The following is a 25,144-nucleotide window of genomic DNA, read 5'->3' as shown; positions in this document are numbered from 1 at the left end:
CTAGCAACGGATATCTGCAGCACCTGTGCTCCAAATAGCTGAGGCTCTACCCTGTTGATTTCCTCCACCATGAACCTTAGCTCCTCCTCAGAGAATCGGAGGAGTCTTTGTGGTGCCATGGGTGTTGTGTGATTTGTGTGGATGGGGGTGTGTAGGGTGATGGTGGTGTGGTCTTGTCTGTGGTCATGGTGTCTGTCTCGTGCCAATGGTTTGTAGTCGTAAGGGGTTGTGGGTAATGTGGGTGTGTGTTTTATAGTGGTGTGGGTGTGGTGTGTGTATGGGTGTCAGGTATGTGTTGTTTGAATTGTCCAATGTGGTGTTGTTTTGTATATGTGTGTGTGTTTTGAGTGCGGCTGTATGTACCGCCAATGGTTTACTGCCATTGAATGTCCGCAATGGTGATTCGTGGGTCATGATGTGGTGGGTGTTGTTCTGTTGGGGTAATGGTGTGGGTTTTGCTACCGCCAATTTATCACTGACCTTTGCTGTGGCGGACTTGTGTCTTTGGCTGAATAGTGACGGATTGGTGTGTGTGTGTCATAATATGGTGAACGGCTATCCACCACGGCGGCAGTATGTTGGCGGCAGTCAGCGTGGTAGTAAGTGGGATATACCACTAATGTTCTAATGAGGGTCCTGATCTCTTGGTGATTCCAAATAGGTACATACTATAAACTCGGGTGGAGAACAAAGAGAAAAAAATCTGCACCTTATAATGCTTGTGTGATATTTTAGGCAAGTCAAAATGATTATCATGTAGTGGGCGCATTGATACTTAAAAGGTAGAAAGTGAAATAAGGATACTATGCAAGTCCCTCAGAAATATACAGTCTGAACTAAAATGAATAACTATTCACTAAGAAAACACATATTTCAGAAAATAGTGTATGACCATGAATTACTTTAAATGTTGCATGGTAATTCTCTTGACAAAGGAAGCTATGGATTTTAGAGGACACAATAACTAAGCAATCAATTATTTAGTATGTTAGGCGCATCATGCAATGAATTGACTATGACAATTCTCTTTCTGTTCATTTAATTGGCCAATCTAATGTTACTTATAAGCAATTGCTTCAGTAGTGTACAATATAATATATTGCATAAAACATCTTTACATTCCAGTTATTGATATGGACACTCGGTATGCTAAATTACCTCTAGACCTTTGGGGAAATGGGAGGCACATTACAGTACATGTTTTCACTGCTATCTGGTACTATGTTTTAACTCAGAAGATGTTGCTTTTACTTTTGCAAATTCTTGAAGACATTTGGTATGTAGCAGCCATCTTGGGTGCAGTCCTCTAAAGATCACATCCAAGCTGTTGATCAATACTTGACTTTCTCTTGTTGATGTTGAGGTCATTCCAGATCACAACAGCCATAGTGGCTAGTATCACCGAGTCATCATTCTTTGCTTTCCTCAACACTATCCTGGATGCCGGCATATACCTAACACCACAGTACCTCCCCTTCCCCAACACACAACAACTGGAGCTGGAGATCAAGCAAGGCTTCCATGCCATCGCCGGCTTCCAACATGTCCTGGGTACCATGAAATGCACACATGTGCAACTTGTCCCTGGACAGCTACATCACACATTTATAGGAACCTGAAACACACACACTCCATGAATTTCCAGGACATCATGGGTCATCGTGTTATGTTCATCAACACCCTTGCCAAATATCCTGGTAGTGTGCCACTCCATCATGGGAATGGCCTACTGGTTGGTAAGTACATTTGAAGTATAGCACTAACCCAAAAACAGCACATGAAGAATGACCCAATGGACTTATCTGTGTGTGGTAACTCACACAGTGCACATGTAGGAGGGGTGTACCTCATACTTGCACCAACCATTTAGGCAGATCTGTAATGCAAATCTCAAATGCATATGTTGAAAGACATGCAAAGCCACTGTATTTGTCTGTCAAAAGTGTGTTGACTGACTTTCCTTCCTATGCCTTTTCAGTTGACAAGAATATGGTCTGTAGCCCTGGGAAATAACCCTGTATGCACATCCCCAGACAGAGACAAGCACTGTCCAAGACCATGGGCATTGTTGAACGGACTTTTGGCCTTTTCAATTCACCTTTTCGCTGCCAGGATATGTCAGGTGGCCGGGTGCTATACTCTCCACCAACAGTCTGCAAAATTATACTGATGTGCTGTATCTTGTACAATATCTGTGTGCAGACAAATGTTCCATGGGACCAATGCCATGATGTGCAGGAACCTGCAAAGGATGATGATGATGAAGATGAGGGCAGAGGAGAAAATATTGGTACAGTTGCTGGGGGTTATCAAAGGGACACTATAGTCCAGAATTTCTTAACGGAAGACTGATCATGTTAGGTGGCAAAATATGCAAGTCTCAAATATTTTGCCAACATAGGCCCTCATTATGCCATTGGCGGTAAGTCCTGCTTACTGCCATGCCGACTGCCGCAGCCGCGGTTTACCACTACCCATATTATGACACACACATCCGTCACTATACAGACACACAAACAAGTCTGCCAGCTCAAAAGTCAGTGATAAACTGGTGGTACCAAAACCCACACCGTTACGCCAACAGAACTACGCCCACAGCATTATCACCCACGAATCACCGCAGCGGATATTCAACCGTGGTAAACCACTGATGGAACATACCGCCGCGCTCAAAATACACACAACCTCACAAAACAATACCACATTGGACAATTCAAACTACACACACCTGACACACATACACACACCACACTCACACACCCACACCAATATAAAACACCCACCCACATTACCCACAACCCTTTACGACTAGAAAAAAATTCCACCAGAGAGAGATACAGCAAGAGCACCCACAGTACCAGAGCCACAGAACACCATCACTCATACACCATCCAGGCACCTCACAGCATGCACCCCACACATCACCCCACACACCCTCACACACACCACTCACACTACACCCATGGTACCACAAAGACACCCCAGGTTCTCAGAGGAGGAGCAAAGGGTCATGGTGAGGGAAATCATCTGGGTAGAGCCACAGCTATTTGGATCACAGGTGTAGCAGATATCCATTGCTAGGAAGATGGAGTTATGGTGGAGAATCGTGGACAGGGTCAACGCTATGGGGCAGCACCCCAGAACAAGGGATGACATCAGGAAGAGGGGGAACGACCTACGGGGAAGGTGCGTTTGTGGTAGCAAGACGCCAGATAGCTATACAGAGGTATGGCGGTGGACCCCTTCCTCCTACCCCACAACTAACAACATGGGAGGAGCAAGTCTTGGCGATCATGCACCCTGAGGGCCAGGCAGGAGTAGCAGGAGGACTGGACTCAAAGTGACTAGTAAGTAAATTCTCTATTACTATCACCCCCCCACCTGCATGCCATCACAAACCCCCACCCCTATCCTCACCCTATCACTCTATCACCTCACATACACCCCACCAACACAGCCCACCCCTCCCACTACCAAGCCCTGCATGTAACACCAATGCATGGACACCTATCACAGACTTGCATGGACACCCATCACCAAAGCATGCACACTTGAGACAATCACCTATCCAACCAAAACACTGCTCACACAAGCCTAAACTGCCAGGGCAGTAACAACCATACAGGGAAACACACTCATGCACAAGATGGCACCCACAGAATCAATAACACTGCATTTACTTCACTACAGGTCCCGACACAACATCACCGGAGAGGAGGTGCCAGTAACATCCAGTCCCCCCACTGAAGAGGCCCACAGTGATGAGAGCAGCTCTGCATGCCTGGATCAGGATGGCCAACGTGGCCCATCAGGGACCTCCGGACAGTTGGTTACCCAGGCACAGTCCCAAACCACCACAGAGTCTCCTCACTCAGGAAACACAAGCACAGCACCCACCCAGCGGGCCCATACCTCTGTCCCTAGGACACGTCAAGAAGCAGTGTGTCCACCACTACAGGGACCCCAGGCAACCCCACAAACACAGGATGATCGGGAACCTGGGGTCAGTGGCAGTGGGCACACAGTTCAGGGGACAGAGGCACAGGACAACAGGGAAGCTGGGAGGACTACTGTGCGACAGGGGGGAGGACAAGCCCAGGGAAGCGATTCTCCACTTGGCAGTCACCAATATCCTGGGAGAATGCCACCATTCCCAGGAGACGATAGGCCAGATAAAGGACAAGTTGCAGGAGACCCAGCGGCTGCAGGAGGGACAGTACCTGGGGATCAGGGAGGACCTGATGGACATCCACACCACCCTGGTCACCATTGCAGGGGTACTGGCAGACATGGCCAATACCATGAGGGAGGCAGTGACACTCCAACGAGCCCCTGACACTGGCCACAGCGATGAACAGCCTTTCACCTCCGCTGACGCAAGTGGACAGGAGGCCCCACCACAGGAACAACAGGCCACCAGCACCCCACCCCGTGCAGAAGCTGAACCACCCCGCAAACGGTCCCTGCGATTCAGGCAGAAGCCAGAGAACATTTCCAAGACCCCCGCCAGCTATCAAGGCTCTCCTGAATGTCACCCTTGTGTCCCACTCTGTCACCCTGTTCTCCTTAAACTGCCATTGATCCCCTTCCTATTCCCCCTTGGACAATGCACCTGTGATACAAATAGACTAGAACTCTTACCTGGACACTCCTTCATTCCCCCGCCCCCCCAGCCTATAGCAATACCCCATCCACTTATTAGCACATAAATAAACACCCTTGTAAAAAATACAAGTATTCAGTCTGTCAATTGATTGAACAATGTATTCGTTTACAAATCATTAGACATTGCAATTCAACTGTACAGTAATGTATACATAGGTATGACCTGTAGTTTGCTGCAGTCAATACATCAGGAGCCAGAGTGGGGTGCATTTATCTGTAAATAGACATGTCAAAGGGTACAGTAAGTGGCCATAGTAGTGGGAATATCAGCCTGCCAGTGACAATTTCCAATACAAAACTGCAATGGAAGGAGAAATTACAGTGTCTTTCTTGTGTGTCACTGGAAGTACTGTTGTATGATTGATGGTCTATTATCCACATCCTCATCCTCTGCCTCCTCTTTGTCACTGTCCACAGGCTCCACCTCTGCCACACGCCCATCTCCAGCCTCATACTCCCACAGAAAAGGCACCTGGCGATGTAAGGCAAGGTTGTGCAACATGCAACATGCCACAATTATCTGGTAGACCTTCATTAATGAGTTGCACAGGGAACCACCTGTTAGATGGAGGCACCGAAACCTGGCATTCAGGAGGCCGAATGTTTGCTCTATAATTCTTCTTCTTCACCCATGTGCCTCATTGTAATGTTCCTCTGCCCTTGTCCTAGGATTCCACACTGAGGTCAGTAGCCATGAGAGGTTGGGGTAACCAGAGTCACCTGCAAATATCGAGGGATACCAGTTAGCCAGACACTAACCCTTAGGGCCAACCCCATACACATACACCAACATATACCGGGTGGGGACCATGGGCTCACCTATTAGCCACACGAGGAGGCTCTGGAGTTGAGCCATCAATATGGGATGCTGCTATTCCTCAGGATAAAGGCATCATGCACAGACCCAGGATACTTTGCATTGACATGGGAGATGTACTCGTCCGCCAGGCACACTATCTGCACATTAATTGAGTGAAACCTCTTTCGATTTCTGAACACCTCTTCACTTCTCCGGTGGGGGGGGCAAATTCAATATGTGTACCATCAACTGCCTCAATGATCTTGGGGTTATGTCCCATTGCATAGAAGTCAGCTTTGGGGAAAACAATGTAGCTGCACATGTGTTTCATCAGGGCCGACAACACTCTTGTTAGCACTATTGAGAACATTGGCTGTGACATTCCTGCTGCCAAGCCCACTGTCACTTTGAAAGAACGAGTTGCCAAGAAATGGAGCACAGATAGGACTTGCACCAGAGGGGGGATCCCAGTGGGGTGATGGATAGCAGAGATCAGGTCTGGCTCCAATTGGGCACACAGCTCTTGGATTGTGGCCCTGTGAAGTCTGTAGGTGAGGATAATGTGCCTGACGTCCATTGTTGCCAAGTCCACCAGAGGCCTGTACACGGGGGGATGTCACCATCCCCTATTCATCGCAGCAGTTGCAAACTAGGGTGCAAAACTATGAGCATCTGGACAGTATTCAACATTTCCAAAATGTACAGTGCATTGCATGTTGTGACTAAAACAGTATGTTGTTATATAGGCCCAAATGGTGCCTGTGTGTGCTGTGACACAGTTAGGTTACATGGCCTGCCCCCCCCTGAAATGACCTGAAATGGCATCCGCCTGTCCTGTGTGGATGGACATGTGGAAATTAGGTAATGCTGCTGACGTTGTGTGCCGTTGCGGTACAAGGTCGAGCACCGCCGCACAACTCCTCATTGGTTGTCATTGGGCCCTATGGGTTACAGTAGCCAATGGTGATGTACGCCGACGGTGACGATACGCACCGCCGTGGACGTGAGCGCCATTTTCTTTCTAGTCACTCATTTGCTACCTAACCTTCAGCAGGAGAGGACCCACACTGCAAGTGCTGCAGCGACCTGTGTCTGGAACGGATTATGGCTCGTGTCACTGGCGAAAGGACCCCAGCCCTCACTGCGGAGGAGTTGGAGAGACTGGTGGATGGAGTCCTACCCCAGTGCCGAATGGTGTATGGGCCTCCAGACCAACAGGTGAGTACACTGTGAGTACGATGCATGGGGCATGAATGCATGGAGTGCTGTATGCGAGGGCCTCCTTTAAGGGGGTGGGAGGGTGGTTGAGGGGTCCTGGGCAGTGGGTTGCATGTATGGTGGGCAATGTCGGTGCGTAAGGGGATCTGAGGGCTATGGTGGGCCATGAGTGTAACAGGCTGGGCACTTTTCTGCAGGTCAGCGCCCATCAGAAAAAGGGTATATGGCATGCCATCGCCAAGGACGTGTGGACACTGGGGTTCTACGGCAGGGGGAGCACCCACTCTTGCAAACAGTGGGAGGACCGGAGATGCTGGGCAAGGAAGATGGCGGAGGCCCAGCTGGGGATGACTTTTCAATGATGAAACGGTTCCCGTCGAACCCTGACCCCCCTGATGTTCCGCATACCAGCAGTGGCCTATCCGGAGCTGGATGGGCACTTGAGGGCATCACAGCAGCCAGAAGGGGGTGAGTACAGTTTCACATTATACTACTTATGCATGGTGGAGTGGCCTTCGGGTGGGAATTGTGGGCCTGTTAGTGCCCCTAGGCCAGGCCGGACATTGCAGGGTAGGTTCTATGTTGGGCAGGGGCTGATGAACTCCACCTCCAACCAAGCTAGTGGGCATCCACTACTGGGCAGGGCTCTGCGGGACTCAGGTATGCTGCAATTGGAGTTAGTTATTACTGTCCATGGCCTAGTGACTAGCATTGTGACTGTTTGTGCATTGCCTAGTGTGTAGGGAGGTTCCCTGTGTGTCGTTTACGCCAACTGTGGTGTTGTTGCTGCCATTGACCAAGTGTATCCTCTGTCTCATCCCCCCTTTTTGTTTTGTCATCCTGTCCTTATGTGCATTAGCATCTGACGGAGGAGCAGAGGCATGGGTGATGGAGGGAGCTGCATCCCACAGGGCCCTTGAGGCCGAATGCAACGATGGTGAGCGCACCAGTGGGACAGAGGGCGAGGGGAGCACCACGACAGAGACAGGAGGGGACAGTTTGGAAATTGATACCTCCTCTGATGGAAGCTCCCTAGTGGTGGTGGACAGATCTGTGGCCACCCCAACTACAGGTACAACTGCCACACCTGTATCAGCAGCACCCTCCCAGCAGCCTCTCAGCGAATTTCCCATGCCTGCTCAACTAGGAAGGTGGGCATCTCCTTCACCCCAGGCACCTTAGGCCCTGCCCCAGTTAGCCCTACTGCCCTGAGTGAGGAGGCTATTGACTTTCAGAGATCCATCTCTATTGGGCAGTCAACCATAGTAAATGCCATCCAGGGGCTGGCAGGTCATTTGCAACAAACAAATGCATTCCTTGAGGGCATTCACTCTGGCATGGCGGCCCAACAGAGATCAATTCAGGTTCTAGCCTCCTCCCTGATGGCAGCCATTGTTCCTGTCTTTAGCCTCCCCCCTCCAACTTCCTCTGCCCATTCTCCTCATCCCCAGCCTATCCCATGCACACATTCTGACCAGCATGCATCCACGACAACACACAGGAGTAGCTCAGGCAAACAAAAGCACCACACATCATCCCAGAGCACTCACAAAAACACCATCCAGACGCAGACACACCAACATCAACTGCCTCCACTGTGTCCCCCTCCTCGTCGTCCACCTCCCTCCCAGTAGCATCTCCACTCACACCTGCATGCACTACATCCCCATCCACTGCCTCCATCACCATCACGCCTATCACTACACACCCCTCACTGGCAGTCACCACCCCGCATCCATGCGTCCCCTGTGTCCTCTCCCACTGTGTTGGTGCCCCCTCCTCCCAAAGTACACAAATTCAAGCACTCAAACACCCAACAGCCATCCACCTTACAACAGCATTCAGCCCACGCACCTGCACCCAAACACAGGAGACAGACACCTCCAATAACCACTCCATCTTCCTCCACTCCCAAACCTTCCCCCTCCTCCCACCCGAGTGTCCCTAAGAAGCTTTTCCTCTCCACCATTGAGCTCTTCCCTACCCCTCCCCCATCCTTCACATCGGGCCAGAGTGGTCAGAACCCAGGCTAGCACCTCAGCCACCCAGTCCACGGCCACAGTAGTGTCAGCAGCTGCTGCAGCTGTGAGAAGCTTCAAGGAAACACCCATCAGCACTGGCAGTGTGTCTGCACCAGCTGCCAAGGGGAAGGGCAAAAATGCACCACCAGCTGGTAAGGGCAAGGAGGCACTACCAGCTTACAAGGGGAAGGGCAAGGAGGCACCACCAGCTGGCAAGGGAAAGGAGGCACCCCCAGCTTACAAAGGGGAAGGGCAAATAGGCACCACCAGTTTACAAGGGGAAGGGCAAGGAGGCACCACCAGATGGCAAGGGCAAAGGGCCTGCCCCTGCAGGCAGGAAGGACAGGAGGCCTGGTGCTGGGACTGATTCTGAGCCCCCACCACCAACCATGGCGCTTCAGGCCACCGACGCTGCAGGGGAAGGGCTGGAGCATCCCCCCACCACTGGCAGCCCCGATGCCAGCACCGCCACCAGCACCGCCACCTACACCGCCACCTGCACCGCCGCCAGCACCGCTGCCAGCAGCCCCAGTGGGCAGCCGTCCAAGGCTGCAGGGGTAGGGCTGGAGCCTCCCCCCACCACTGGTAGCCCGACACCAGCACCACCACCAGCACCGCCGCCAGCAGCAGCAGCCCCAGTGGGCAGCCATCTGAGGCTGCAAGGGAAGGGCTGGAGCCTCCCCCCAGCACTGGCAGCACCGACACCAGCAACGGCACTGCCACAACTGAGCAGCCGTCGCCACCGGCGGGCAGTGTGTGGTCCTGCCTCCATGGACTGTAATGCATCCTGACCACTGCAAATCATGTGGGTCTGACACCCAGGTGAGAGACTGTGATCTTGCACTCCTCAAGATCTGCATCACAGGGAACAAAGCCCCCTCCAGAACCAGTGGAAGAAGGCATCCACTCACCCCCTCCTTGCCAGGATGAAGCACACTGGGCACAAGGCCCCCTCCTGGACCAGTGGAAGAAGCCATCCATTCACCCCCTCCTTGCCAGGATGAAGTACACTGGGCACAATGCCCCCTCCAGAACCAGAGGGCAAACCACCCACTAGAGAGACCGTGGCTTTGCACTCTCCAGGACCAAACAGTGGGCAAACCACACACTTGAGAGACTGTGGCTTTGCACTCCCCAGGACCAAGCAGTCGGCAAACCACCCACTAGAGAGGCTGTGACTTTGTACTCTCCAGGACCAAACAGTGGGCAAACCATCCACTTGAGAGACTGTGGCTTTGCACTCCCCAGGACCAAGCAGTGGGCAAACTACCCACTAGAGAGACTGTGGCTTTGCACTCCCCAGTACCAAGCACAGGGCAAGTGGCCCCTCCAGGACAAGTGGTGTTGTACCATCTTCAGGCTGAGGTGCCCCCCGTTCCCCTGAGGTGCCTGTCTATTTTCGACATGATGCCCCTGCTGTGATCTCTCCGTGTTGATGCAGGAGTCAAGTGGGGCCTTGACCTCTGTGATGTGGCCCTGTGGCCCTCGGACATTATGGACTGGGCAGTGACCCTCCTACTGTTTGATTTTTGAGGATGTATTTCTAGTATTTTATCTTCTTACACTCACTTCAACCACTTCCTTTTATCCTTGCATTATTCCTGAGGGCTACGGGGTTGATGTGTAATGTTGTTACATCGGTTTGTGTGTATGGTGTTGAGGGTGGGGGTGTTGCATGGTGTGTGTGTGTGTGTGTGTGTGTGACTCTCTTTTTCCTCCCTCCTCCCCTGTGTGCTATGTGGCAGTACTCACCATGGTTGTCTTCACCGGTGTTGGTATTCCTGGTATAGGAGGAGGTAGACAGGCATGGGGAACACCTGCTGTTCGGGCTCCATTGCGGCACGGTTCTTCCCTGAGTCTCCAGAGGTGAGTCGTTTCCCTTCTGTGTTCTGGTTCCGCTGTGCTTTTGATGTCATTGGTACCGCCCCGGAAAAAGGTGGAGGATAGGCCTCTTGTAATACTATGGGCGGTACATTGTCTTCCGTCTGGCTGTTGGCGGTTACCGCCACGGTGCTTGTTGCTACCGCCGTGGCGGTCGGTGTATTAAAGTGGCTGTCTGTGTGGGCGGTTTTGTCGTGGTCATAATTCCATTTTTTTTTACCACCGGCTTGTTGGCAGTATTACTGCCACTTTATCACCGACCGCCAGGGTTGTAATGAGGGCCATAGTCTGTAGAAAAGTGAATACATTAATGTAGACTTCACATGTTTGAACTTTCATTTTAAAGTCACTGTAAACATCCATACATTGGCATCTCACCTATGTGAATCTGCCAAATCACACATTCAGGTAGTTATGTGTAATTCACACCACAGAGCATCATCATGTGGTCAAAAACATGTGTGCATATCACCAACAAGTGCCAAATGCATGTGTGTGCAAGATTCACAACAAACAAAGGTGACAATGTGAAATATTGTGCACATGTACTGAGGTTGTATGGTGCAACAGTGCACTGACTGTCAGACACCCCATCACAATTCAAAGTTAGTGTAAATGTCAACAGTGTGCAAAGAGTGAGTGTGTGTGCTGCCCATAATTACATTTCTTCACAATGTCACAATCATAGAGGGCAGTATAGTGACCCGATTGTCCCATGCCTGTGAACAGAGGCCCATAGGATGGTCATGGACACACATTGCAACACAGTAAGTCCACATATGCTACACAAAAGTAAGTCAGCACATAGCTACGTCAGTGTTGTATCTTACATGACACATGCAATTGATGCTTCCCATATTATGTCAGTTGTTTCCTGAATAACTAGCAACAAAGCAGCCAAACTTCTCTCAATAGGCAAGGATGCAATTGTCACATGCAGGAATTAATGTAACTGTGTCATTCAATGTTATTTTGAAACTAACAATGCTGTGACTCCACCAGCTCTATACATGTGGTTCAAATTGTCCAGGACACAAAGTTAAACTAATAAACAAATAGCCATCTAGGTCATACTGCATGTGATGCCACTTCTGGCAAGGTAGCATGCATTGACACATCCCAAGTCATGGTGGCATAACATAGCACATTCTAAATTCACATTAGCCCTCTGTGTTGACACAAAAAAATAGTGATCCAGGGAAATGCTAAACATATCCCTACTTGGAAGACATCAAAGTTATTAGGCCTACTCAAGCAGGCCTTGTGAACAACAAAGTAATAGGTAATAGTCTTGGATGAGCCACTTCTACAAGTGTAATTTGCATATGGCACACATATAGTGACAGATACCAACAACGACAGTAGATGTGTGTGCACCAGTACTACATATGGTGGCTGTTGGACAATATAGTCTGCTCTACAATGTCAGGTACACATGAGCATGCAACCCGTTGTGATAGCAAATCATTGTACACATCTAGACATTCAATCTATGAACTGGATGCCAAATACAGTGTATACAGGCTCAAGTAGTTAGTGAGTTTACATTTCAGAGTCTTTTTTACGCCCATAAGCGCAACCGTGTTATATAATGCAGACAGATAGTATGAACTAACGTATGCCCACAATCATGTCTGACAATGTGTATACCATTTGCATAGTGGTGCTGCATCTAGGACAAAAAATGACAACCACGCTGATAGCTACATCATTGCAACCGTGAGACAAACTGTTGTCATATTAATGATGGAAAGATGTGCACAATTGATAACTAGTCTGTGTCACACACAGCACTACGCTACATGCAAGTTAGCAGAGTAAAATTGACCTAAAAAAGTGAACCCTATTATAAAATGTGCTCAATTGCACCAATCTTCACACTATACCACAACCAAAGGGCTAGTAACGTCAAGGAAATCACACGCATTGGCCCTAAGTGTGATGGATTGCACATGGAGCTTCATTTGTAGGCCATGCATCAACATCAAACTCCCTTAAGCAATGCATTGTACATTTACATGTGTTACATGTAACTCATGCCTTGAATATGTCACTAGTGATGCATCCTAAAAAAATGATGCTTTTGTATGAAACGTTATGCTTTAGTAGGAAGAGCATTGCATGGAATACCTGTATCAACTACAAAGCATCAAAACAATGCCTCATCTATTGGCATGTGTTGTGTGTAACTTGTGCCTTCACTATGTCACAGGCAATGCATCAAATGTAAACTACACATTTGTGGAAAAAGTGACTCTTTAGTCAGAAATGTGACACTTTAGTAGTAAGGGTGTTGTACGGAATACGTACATCACCTACAAAGCGTCATAAACAATGTCTCATCTATTGTAATGTGTTGTGTGTAATTCGTACCTTGGCTAAACCACTAGCGATGCATCAAAAAAACACTTTTGTAGGAAAAGTGATGCTTGAGTCAGAAACGTGATGCATCCACACAGGAAATGATGCAATCGCTCAGCCATGCTGCAAACCAGGAACTGAGAAGTTACTTTCACTTTCACTTACAGTCATTTAGTCTGTGGTGGGTATTGGAGGTGTTTGGAGTGTGCTGTTGATGAGTGGTCTGCTTTAGTCCTACTGGTGTCTCTGCTGTCCCTGTTGTGCTTGTAAAGTATCCTTTGTGTATTGTATATTCTCCTTGGTTTTGTGTACTATCTTGTCAGCTGTCTGTCGATTCAGGGATTCTGTAGTATGGTGCAGGGTGAAGGGTTAGATTCTTAATATGGTGTGTTTAGGGTGGATAAATGTAAGGAGCCAAGTGAACAAGATAAGTAAGCATAGATACTGTCAGATGTGTGTATCTTTATGAACAACTTGAACAGTCCCCAGCATTTATACGCGAGGTAGAGTCCAAAATGGGACTTTTCACATAGCCACCAAATCGAGGCAGCCTTGAACCATGTAGAAACTTAGAAGGTTCTTGCACCTTGTCTGCACTCTGTGCAACTGATACATGATGTGCCTGATCTCAACAGACTACCCTGCAGCATGGCAGACATATGTCATCATTAGGGCATTTCAAATTTGCCACATCCTACAAGTTCAATATATAAACAAAACCTATCATTTGTGAAGTTGATGGACTGTGCTTTATATGTACACAGTGTAAATGTTTAGCTGTAATGGAGAAGTGTACCATGTTCTTGTCTCCTAGGTGGACCTGACCCATAAACGTGTGGCAAAGTGGACAGCTTCAGTTATCCAAATGCTACCAGTCAGTGTCACATGATAGTTTCCGTGCTCTATAAGGATTATGGGCCTGATTCTAACTTTGGAGGACGGTGTTAAACCGTCCCAAAAGTGGCGGATATACCACCTACCGTATTACGAGTCCATTATATCCTATGGAACTCGTAATACGGTAGGTGGTATATCCGCCACTTTTGGGACGGTTTAACACCGTCCTCCAAAGTTAGAATCAGGCCCTATGTTTGGCTACTTACATATTTTACAGTGAGATTTGTGAGATTATCAGTCAGCAGTCTAAACGTACCTGATATATAGATACACAACAGCAACAGGATGTAGTGAGTATAAGGAGGGGGGTGGTATGAAGGAAGTGGGTATGAACATTGAAATGCAGGAACAACCTTCTTTCTGCCTCTCTGAGGCACATTGCTAGTGTAGGTGTCCAGATGTCAATGTAAGGTCAGTCTTATGGGGCTGGGCCACATAGGCTTTGATCATTTCTAACTCACTGCAGATGGATTTGACATGAGTTGGTGTGGGACATGCCACCACTCCACACATGCCAATACTATTGCATACCTGACTAATGCCCTCATATACCAAGTTCCCTATGACAGATATATGTTCATACCCTTGCAGTGTTTATTGAGGAATAAGGGCAATGTGTGAAGTACCCTAGGCATTCATGCATAGTGTTGTCTGCATGACCTCCATTTCACAGTCAACCTACAGCTGTCATTGCCCATACTGCCTTACTCATTAATAGTCACCATTGAACCTGTTCTGGCAATTATATGCAATGAACAGGACAACACAGGACAACATACTAATAGATTTGACATTCAAAGCATTCATGCGCATACCCATCATATGGGTTAAGTATGAGTAGATATGCATCTAGTTCAGGTGTCTCTAACCAGTCGATTGCAAGCTACTATTAGCTCCCAGACTCCTTCAGAGTAGTTCACAGCCTGGAGTTCCTTTTTAAATAAACCAAAGGTCAAATTTTTCCTTTCAAAGTTAAGGAAAGAATATGTTTATTTTGCATTAATATAACCAAGCTGCAGACAGCAGGGCCTGATAATGAGCAGTGCTGGAGTCAGATTTATGATATTTAACTCTTAAATAAAAGTCCTTGTCAACTCAGTATTGGAGTGGGAACACAATAATGTTTCTGAATGCTTTTAAATTGGAGAAAATTAAAATTAAAAGATACCTTATAATTAAGTTAATTTGCGAAAGGTATGCCTTGTGCTACAAGTACGTATACCACTGGCTCTTAGTTACACATGCACATATATCCCATTCATATGCACACATGTACATACATCCCCAAAGAACACGCTCTCACTGACACACACAGCAGCACTGTCATATTGCCCCTAGTCAAAGTATTTTGTTCAAACAATTGCACCTGGCTCTATGAACATTAGGCTTAAAGCCAAGGAAGTTTGCTGTGGGGGTGTCTGATAATAATACACAAGTTGTTTAGCCTTCTGTAGCTCACAGTGATTGTTACTGATCAGAAGTAGCTTTCATTATAGAAAAGGTTGGAGACCCCTTTTCTAGGTTATATTCTGTAGAGACATGTATGAACAAACACCGAGCCATGTAAAGGATCGCAACCAATTTCTTGAATGGCATTACGTGATCTCAGTCAAAGTGGTCCAGGTACGTCAATGAGTGAACATTGAAGGGGTATCCAACAGGTCTTTTGAGCTGTAGCTAGCTAGCCATACACTGTGAATGTTACAACTACCTGCCATTGAGTAATGCTATGCTGCAATGTGTGTTGCCTTGTGTTCTTGCCATATCAGAGAAGCATTGCTGAGGCACAATATGTGTACTTGGTACACATTACTCATTTCACAGAGGTATTTAGCCAAATGTCATACCCTAATAGCATGCTGCCTGACAAACCCCAGGTTGTACCTAGAAGAACCATGTGTACCATTTCATGTGTACACAACATCATTGTTCCCGATCTGTCTTAAAGATCATATGTCCATACCTTTATGATGTCAGACACAGCCATTTCATGTACCTATAAGGCAAAAACATTAGCACTTCAACATTGTAACTGTAGGGAATGAATATACCTCAAATGACAATTGGTCATTCTTCGTTCCAAAGATGTGCAATTTATTGTTTGGACATGCCACTTGTGATTCTAACACTTGTTTATGCATGTATTTGTAGATAAAAATGACAACTTCAGCATCATCTAATGCACATGTCTATCCTCTCCAACAGCCAACATGACACATTTACAGGAATGAGCATACTGGATTTGTTTGTGATGGCACCAGCACCTCTCAAGGGTTGCAAAGGGCTTCAGGTGCATGGGCACAAAGTACATGCAATGGAAGGTAGTTGGGAACTGGCAATCATCACCTCAGGCCAGAAACTGTAGGGCAGACCAGGCACAAGTGCCAACTTTGAGGGGTTCCAAGCAGAAGTTCTTGATCCTGTAGCAGGACAATTTTCAGCACAACTTGGAATACCACTAACAGCAGTCACCATAACACAAGGCCTAAGAACTGAATTTGAATAGGCCCTGAGGGAGAAAGTGGAGGTGAAGTCAAGGTTGGCTGCCCTGAAACAGCAGGTGGCCACACTGATTGACATGGTGAAGATTCTGCAGCAAACTGTTGACTGTATTGATGCCCAACTTCAGACTGCCTCTGACTTGGTGCCCCTTCCAGGTTCCTGTTAATTTTAATTTAGGTGTTACATTTTAGCATTGCTTAGAATCGTTTTTAGAGTAGGGATAGTTTAGTTAGTCATAGTTTTTTTGTAATTCAAATGTTTTATAGTCATTAGTTGGGGATATGGGCAGGTGGGTCAGTTTGTAGGTGGGGCTCAATTAGGCCTGGGTGGAGTTCGCAGAGTTCCGTGAGTTGGAACTCCACAGAGTTACCCAAAAACTCCACCAAGCTATGTAGAGTTCTGCGACGCATCGCAGTGTGATTAGTGCTGGGTGTTTGTCCTACACTGTAACACATCTACTATGCTTAGGAACTGTGATGTGTGTAACATGTCTTAAGTCACAGAGTGTCAGTACAAAAGTGCATGAATATGTGGGCACATATCTATGCACATGGTACCTACATGATGAACGTTGATGCTGATCTTATCCCCTACAAGCAATTCACTGTGTTTGTAAAACATGTTGAACGCATGAATGCTACACCCACTACATAAGGCAGGAATGGCTGTGAAACAGTTCTCGGGCAATAACAACAGGTGAGAGTACCAGTAGAATACATTGGTGTGAAACAGAGGGACTGAACCTCATCTGTAATTGCCACTGGTCAGTTTAGCAGGATAGGAATGAAATGTAGACTGTTGTCAGATGTCCCACAGTGCCCAACATTCCGACACAAAACCCATATGATGACAGCTGAATTACCACACCCATCTGTCCTGGACATGGTCAACATAGTCACCTTGAGGTGTGGGTAAACTGGATGGCAGATGCACAGACAAGTAGAAGTGTTGTTGCTGCCAATGTAACAGCTCAGTTGTAAGAAGGGGATGAACATGTCAAGAGGGGGATCCGCAGGTGGGATGGAATCCCTAAGACAATACACAATTTTTACTGTACACCCATGGGAAGACCCTGAGACCCAAGCATATGACACATGAAGTAAGGAATAACCCAAAATGTTTTAATTAGATTTTAACAAAACTAAAAAGAATTAAGAACACCTATCCTAACCTAACCTAACCTATTCCTAACTATACATTACCAACAACAGACCCGAACTACTCTATGCTACACTTACCTAACACATTTAATGACAACTCAAAACATTGCTCTCCCGACCCCTTATATCACAAGACACATGTAGGACAACATATACTAAACTACACACATACTACCTATTACTAAATAAATATATATATATTTTCTGGTATATTTTTTATAGCATATAATAGCCCCAACATCTCCCCCACCCACCCATATAGTAAAATGTAAAAAGTAGAAAACTCACCCCTCAAACCTTCTAATACTAACTAAACTAACCCCCTGATGCCTAATAGAAAACATTAAAACACATAAGGAGAGAGGGGACTGAACTGGGTATGAGAGACATTACGCCATTCACAGGTTGGCCCTCTTAAGTTTCTGCTTTATGAATTTTAGTCTTTTTGTGTTCTTCTCAACCCCCTTCACAGTAGAGGCCAACTTCTTGAGGACCTGTGTGACATCCCTCTGTAGTTGCCTGATAGCACTCATGTCCAAGGCAGCAGGTGTGGTTGGCTGTGGCACGGATGTTGAAGGTGCAGCAGCTGGGGCAATTATGATGGTGGCAGCTTTGGCGCCCTGCACAGCTGTGGTGCTCCAGCCTTCCTGTGTGGGCAATGTGGGTCCTCCTTGGGTGAATACCCACCACTCACCAGTGGATTCGCTCCACGTGATAGCGGTGTGCCATCCTCCTGAACCCAGATTCCACTGCCAGTATGTGCCGATAAAGGACTGCCCTCTTCTGAAAGGCATGCAGTTCCTAGTTGTTCATGTTGGCAGATGTAAAAATGAGACAGGCAACCATCAGTGTCAGCATTGTGTGGAGTATGTACAGATTATTACCTTATACTCTACGTCGAATTGCACATGCACTCCAACTCATTTTCCGGTATTACAATGGCCCTGATAGATAAAACAACAACTCTGCCTTCACATCATTTCCTTCACACCATAGACACCCACAACAAGATTAGGAAACAAACAAAATTAGATGTGCATTGATTTTGTACCATGTGTGACACTGCAAAGGCAGCGTCAACTTCACATAGATCAGGGCCACTATTCCTCATCATCTTTGCCAAATTTCAACCATACATTACCAGTAACTTGAATCCAGTATGAGATGTAGGTAACCATTAGGGGTCAGTGTTCATAGGTACATATGCAAGCCTGATCAAAATGACTATCACCTACACTGTGAGCATCACATCTACCTACAAATGCATTGTTCCCATCCCCTGTGCCTCATGGGGGATGGCCATGCAATTCATCATCTCAACTGTCCAGATCATCCACTGAGGCATGCTTACTCATACATGAAGTAAGGGAGTGGACCATATATTAGGAGGTCTAACATCTAGGAAGCTGGTATCCATAGGTCTATCACATCTACATTCATGTGTCAAGGTGTAGACACCCATCAATACCTCATCAGCCAATACCACTCCTCACACACCCATATCCATGCCAGCACACATTTGGACTTGACCAGCACGCACGCCTATTACATTCCATATAAGTGTCACGTAAGTGGAGTACAATATATGTGGCACCATGCTGGGGGTCAATAGGCCACTCAGTTTTACATATACATTACAATACAGGGATGTGCCAATTTGTCTACAAAATGGTGCATCACTGTGTTGTGAGAATGACAGTGTGTCCCAGTGCCACTATTTTCACAACGGTGCACATCTAAGTCACATATGGGCCTACATGTGGCTTGTCATCACCTTGTTTACATGATGCTGCCCATTGAGCGCCACAAGCCTCACAAGATATGACTCTCTGCATGTGCATCGGGAACCCTTATATGTGACACAGTGTCACCATCCAGCCTACTTTGATATCTGATCATTTCACAGCTCATCACTTCTACCATTGGGTGAAAAACACATGATTCACTCACAAAAAAGCCATAATCAATACACAGGCAAACATAATCACACTTACTGGAGACATCTGGGTCCTCAAACCTTGCCACTTCGCCTATGGTGTAGGGGGCAAGTCCACCTGAAAGATACGGATGGAAAACCATGGTTAGTATCATATCACTGGCACTACTAGTGGACAACATATTACCATGTGTACTATTTCAGAGGAGTGAGCTATTTATCCAGGTTGAGGACAGCGCAACAGACACACCATTGCAAACTCACAATGAGACTGACACTCAGGTGAGTGAGAGCCATACATCTGTACTCTTACACTGGGCCTGAGACTCATCTAGTGCTACACCCTGCAACAACCATATGTGGGTAATCTGTAGAAGATGGAACTCCATGGATTGAGGGGGAGTTAGGTGACAGGTACATGACACTACCCTGGTGTTCTGCAAGACAACTGACTTAGGTATTCTGGCTTGTCCTGCAAGGCACACAGAGGCACTTTGTGAAGGACAAGTGGCACAATTTTTAGTCTGCAATTTTCATGCATTGAGTAACCCATGAATGATGTGTCACAGTTGTCTGATGGTATCAAATGCCCCAATGTCATTGCCCCCTAAAGCGGGGATGCCCCTTTTTCAAATATAATGGCAGGAATGCTGTTTGTGAAATTATCACAATGTAGCACCATACATTGATTATCCTACTTTGTAATCCCAATCCAGTTACATATAGTATGCTGGCGGTGTCTTGGCCTATCATACATGACACAATGCTGGGGTACAGATGTTGCCATGGTCCCTGATATGTGTGACTTAGTGATGGTTGTGCATGACTCACCTAACATCTGATTTGCATTGGTAAAATGGTAGGATATGTGAACCCCATGTCTATTCTAACCTGTCCACAAGCATTGCATGCAGCATGCCAACACATCTGCTAATTTCATTCAAGAGCAGTGAACAGTAAGTAGTTTGCCAATGGATGACTCACCAACAGGACCACCGATCACCACACCAAGAGGGTCTAGCAGATCCTGCTCCCTTGCCACCAGATCTGCCCAGCAATGCTTCAGCCGGTAGTCGTTGCAGCTGCTGTGGTACACCCTCTTCAGGTGGTGTAGCACCTTGCCCCACCTCAGCCACCTTGCCTCCGCCCGGTAGCCCTGTATCACACAGCCCCCCATCTCCAACATTAATGGGGGTTGGTGGGCTACCAGCCTCACAAGCCATCCCAGCTCCTCCTCCCCCATCCAAGTCTTCCTCCCGCTACCCGACATATCACTTGGGTATAGGATGACAAAAAATAATGATTGTAAAAAAAATTAAGTAAAGGAAACTTAACACCCAAAAATAACAATCCCAACAAACCCAACTTAACAAATAACCACGGCAGACACCCCACAGTACAGGTACAAGGAAAAATACAAATAGCACACAAATTCAATAACACTTCCTCCTCCCTCCTCCCCTGTGTGCTATGTGGCAGTACTCACCATGGATGTCTTCACCGGTGTTGGTATTCCTGGTATAGGAGGAGGTAGACCAGCATGGGGAACATCTGCTGTTCGGGCTCCATTGCGGCATGGTTCTTCCCTGAGTCTCCAGAGGTGAGTTGTTTCCCTTCTGTGTTCTGGTTCCGCTGTGCTTTTGATGTCATTGGTACCGCCCCGGAAAAGGTGGAGGATAGGCCTCTTGTAATACTATGGGTGGTACATTGTCTTCTGTCTGGCTGTTGGCAGTTACCGCCACGGTGCTTGTTGCTACCGCCGTGGCGGTCGGTGTATTAAAGTGGCTGTCTGTGTGGGCGGTTTTGTCGTGGTCATAATTCCATTTTTATTTACCACCGGCTTGTTGGCGGTATTACTGCCACTTCATCACCGACCGCCAGGGTTGTAATGAGGGCCATAGTCTGTAGGAAAGTGAATACATTAATGTAGACTTCACATGTTTGAACTTTCATTTTAAAGTCACTGTAAACATCCATACATTGGCATCTCACCTATGTGAATCTGCCAAATCACACATTCAGGTAGTTATGTGTAATTCACACCACAGAGCATCATCATGTGGTCAAAAACATGTGTGCATATCACCAACAGTGCCAAATGCATGTGTGTGCAAGATTCACAACAAACAAAGGTGACAATGTGAAATATTGTGCACATGTACTGAGGTTGTATGGTGAAACAGTGCACTGACTGTCAGACACCCCATCACAATTCAAAGTTAGTGTAAATGTCAACAGTGTGCAAAGAGTGAGTGTGTGTGCTGCCCATAATTACATTTCTTCACAATGTCACAATCATAGAGGGCAGTATAGTGACCTGATTGTCCCATGCCTGTGAACAGAGGTCCATAGGATGGTCATGGACACACATTGCAACACAGTAAGTCCACATATGCTGCACAAAAGTTAGTCAGCACATAGCTACGTCAGTGTTGTATCTTACATAACACATGCAATAGATGCTTCCCATATTATGTCCGTTGTGATAGCAAATCATTGTACACATCTAGACATTCAATCTATGAACTGGATGCCAAATACAGTGTATACAGGCTCAAGTAGTTAGTGAGTTTACATTTCAGAGTCTTTTTTATGCCCATTAGCGCAACAGTGGTATATAATGCAGACAGATAGTATGAACTAACATATGCCCACAATCATGTCTGACAATGTGTATACCATTTGCATAGTGGTGCTGCATCCAGGACAAAAAATGACAACCACGCTGATAGCTACATCATTGCAACCGTGAGACAAACTGTTGTCATATTAATGATGGAAAGATGTGCACAATTGATAACTATCATTACACATGGAGAGAGGAAGAGGGAGGAGGGGGGATAACTATGGAGGAACACTCCGTACTTAGCTCCCTATAATTCAAAGTACACACGAAAGTACGGGGTTCTCTAGAAGCGGACGTCGCGGATATTAGCGTAGTCCTAGGTTGTATGTATTCCTATTTGGAAGGGTAACGTCAGTGGAATGTCAGTTGGAAATTACCGAGTGGAACAGCGAGGGGAGGGAAGAAGGGAATTTCCTTTTACGGACTAGGTGGTCTCACACACTATATAGTGTCATGCTTCATCATTTGACCACCTAGACCCACCCAGGTAGGACAGTGCCACCTGGGCGGACTCAACCTCACTGTTAAAGGAACAGGAGGGAGTGCGTAAATAAACTTGTTTCTGGAAAGATCGGGATCCAGCTAATCTACTGAAAAACTAAAAACACCTAAGCAGACACCTGTGAAGAGCAACAAATTTAATGGTGGTGTCTGTTTGGTGTAGTTAAAAAGGGGGGTTGGGACACCTCTGTGAGGACAAGGACTCACAGGGTCACCTAACTAATTACTAGCCAACATGTTTCTGCCCTCAAAAGTGAGCCAATGAAGGTCTCGGGGCATTCGTCAGGGCCTAGGATCCCTACGTCTCACGTTGGAGGGAAATACTCTATGGGGAAATCAAAGAGTGAGAAAATGAAAAATGAATGATCTACATTACCCAAGGAATTACCTTGAGGCGGCCTATGGGGAGAAAAGCAATTAATTAGCACTCTGGTGGCACACAGCACTGCAAAACCAACCAACTACACACGTGTCAAGGGGATGCATTCATGCACGAAACACATATGTTCAAAAAAGGTAAAATACATGCGTGGAGTGACTGAGTGGGTATATCTACACAAGTGGACAGTCCTATCACTGCAGGGAATTATAGTTCTTACCCTTTTCTTAGAGGCAGCTAGCCTCTGGTATCCAGGAGGGGGAGTGTCCCCTTATAGTCACACACTAAGGGATAGAGATGAACATAAAGACGAAGTGAGGAGAAGAACAGAAGTAGGCAGAATAGATACAGAGGGAGCAATAGGGGGGAAAAACAAGTTCCCAGTAGGAACCCACTATTGCTGGTAGAAAAATACTGGTTAAGAGAAACCGAAGTGACTATAGACAAAAAAAGTAAGATTAAAAGCAATAAGGGCTTATCTGTGTTGCCTGTGATCCGGTATGCCACTCACTACATCAAAAGGGACGCTCGCCGTGCGCCTACTTCGTCCTCTCCTTGGACCGCTTGTGACAAGTGGCTGAGGGAGAACGGTCTATTTATGGCTGTAAGAAATTCCAGGTGCGCCCTGTTAGCGCGTAAATTGGAGTTCAATTAATGTTAATCACCGCCGCGGGCCTCCTTGCGTTACTAGCCTCGATATGATTGCCGTAATGGCGGGCGCACCGGCCAAGCCGGGGCGCCGGCATGAATGTGATCGATTGCAAAGGCGGGCCTCTTTAGGTTGATGGCGCGATGTGCTTTGCCGCACCCGCGGGCGCCCCAGCAGTGCTGGGGCGCCGGCATGAATGCGGGCGAGTGCAAGGGTGGGGCCCGAGCCGGAAGATTCCGGCCCGAGCGCCACCAGCGGAAGGTTCGCGTTTACAGTGGACGCTGGGAAATGTAGTTCCCAGCGGTCCCGTAGCCCAAAGGGCTAAGAAAAAAAGGGAAAAAAAGAAAAAGCGAGGAAAAATGAGGGAAAGAATAAAGAAAAGGAAGGAGAGGGGGGGGGGAGAAAAAGAGGGGGGGGAAACGAAAGAAAGGGAGGAGGGAGAAGGGATATTGTAGAAGAAATGCAACCGGGGGGGGGGGGGGGGGGGAAGGGGAAGAAAAAGATAGAGCAGAAGCAGACGGAAGGGAGGACTCATAAGTTAGTCAGAGAAATCATTTATTGAGTGTGAACCAAGGGATCTCATCATTAAGACCATTGGTGTCCGTGTGTAATCTCCAGACCCAACGTTGTTCGGTCTGGAGCAATCTCTGTGTCATATTGGAGGACGATGGAGATAGTTGCTCAATGACCGTCCAGTGTAAGTCATCTGCCGAATGTTTTTCCAGAAGGAAGTGGTTAGTCAATTTAGTAGCCTCTCGTTTACAACGGATCGTACTCCTATGTTCACAGATTCTCGTGGCGACCTTTCTAGATGTCATTCCCACGTATTTAAGGTTACAGGGGCATCTAATCAAATATATCACGTTTTTGCTGTTACAGTTGGTTAGGGATCTTTGAGCCCATGGAGTCTTAAGGTCTAGGTCTATTGTGGTTGACTTTTTGGTGAAACAGCAGACACTGCAGTTGCCACATGGGTAGTGTCCTCTTGGTGGTGGGAGGCCCCATAGTGTGGTTAGTGTCGTCAGGGAATTGTTTTTTTCTTCTTTGGGTCTTGTGTGGACAACCATGTCCCGTATGTTTGTGGCTCTTTTAAACGCATGTAGTGGCTGCTGAAAGGGTAAACCACCAGATATAAGGATTTTCCACTCATCATTGATGATTTTCTGAATCTTATTGGATAGTGGATTGAAGGTAGTCACACACACAATTTGTTCAGTGTCAGACGTCCTAGTGCGTGGTTGTAGTAGTTGGTCCCTATTATTATTCCCCGCTCTTTTGTATGCTCTCTTCACCAGATGTGTGGGATAATCCTTGGTTTGCAGCTTACTAACCAATTTCTCAGCGTGTTTGCGGTAGTTTGTGAGGGTGGAACAATTCCGTCGTAGACGTAAGAATTGACCAACCGGGAGATTCTCCCTCAGGGACCTTGGGTGGAAGCTTTTGAATTGGAGCAGGTTATTCCGATCTGTGGGTTTATAATAGACCTCTGTGGCTAGAGCCCCATTGCTTTCATAGATTGATAAGTCAAGAAATGCTAGTTGGTTGTCAC

Source organism: Pleurodeles waltl, chromosome 5, assembly GCF_031143425.1.
Source record: "Pleurodeles waltl isolate 20211129_DDA chromosome 5, aPleWal1.hap1.20221129, whole genome shotgun sequence".
In the NCBI taxonomy this organism is placed as follows: Eukaryota; Metazoa; Chordata; class Amphibia; order Caudata; family Salamandridae; genus Pleurodeles; species Pleurodeles waltl.
The sequence above is the reverse complement of the archived record's forward strand: the minus strand, read 5'-3'. Positions refer to the sequence as shown.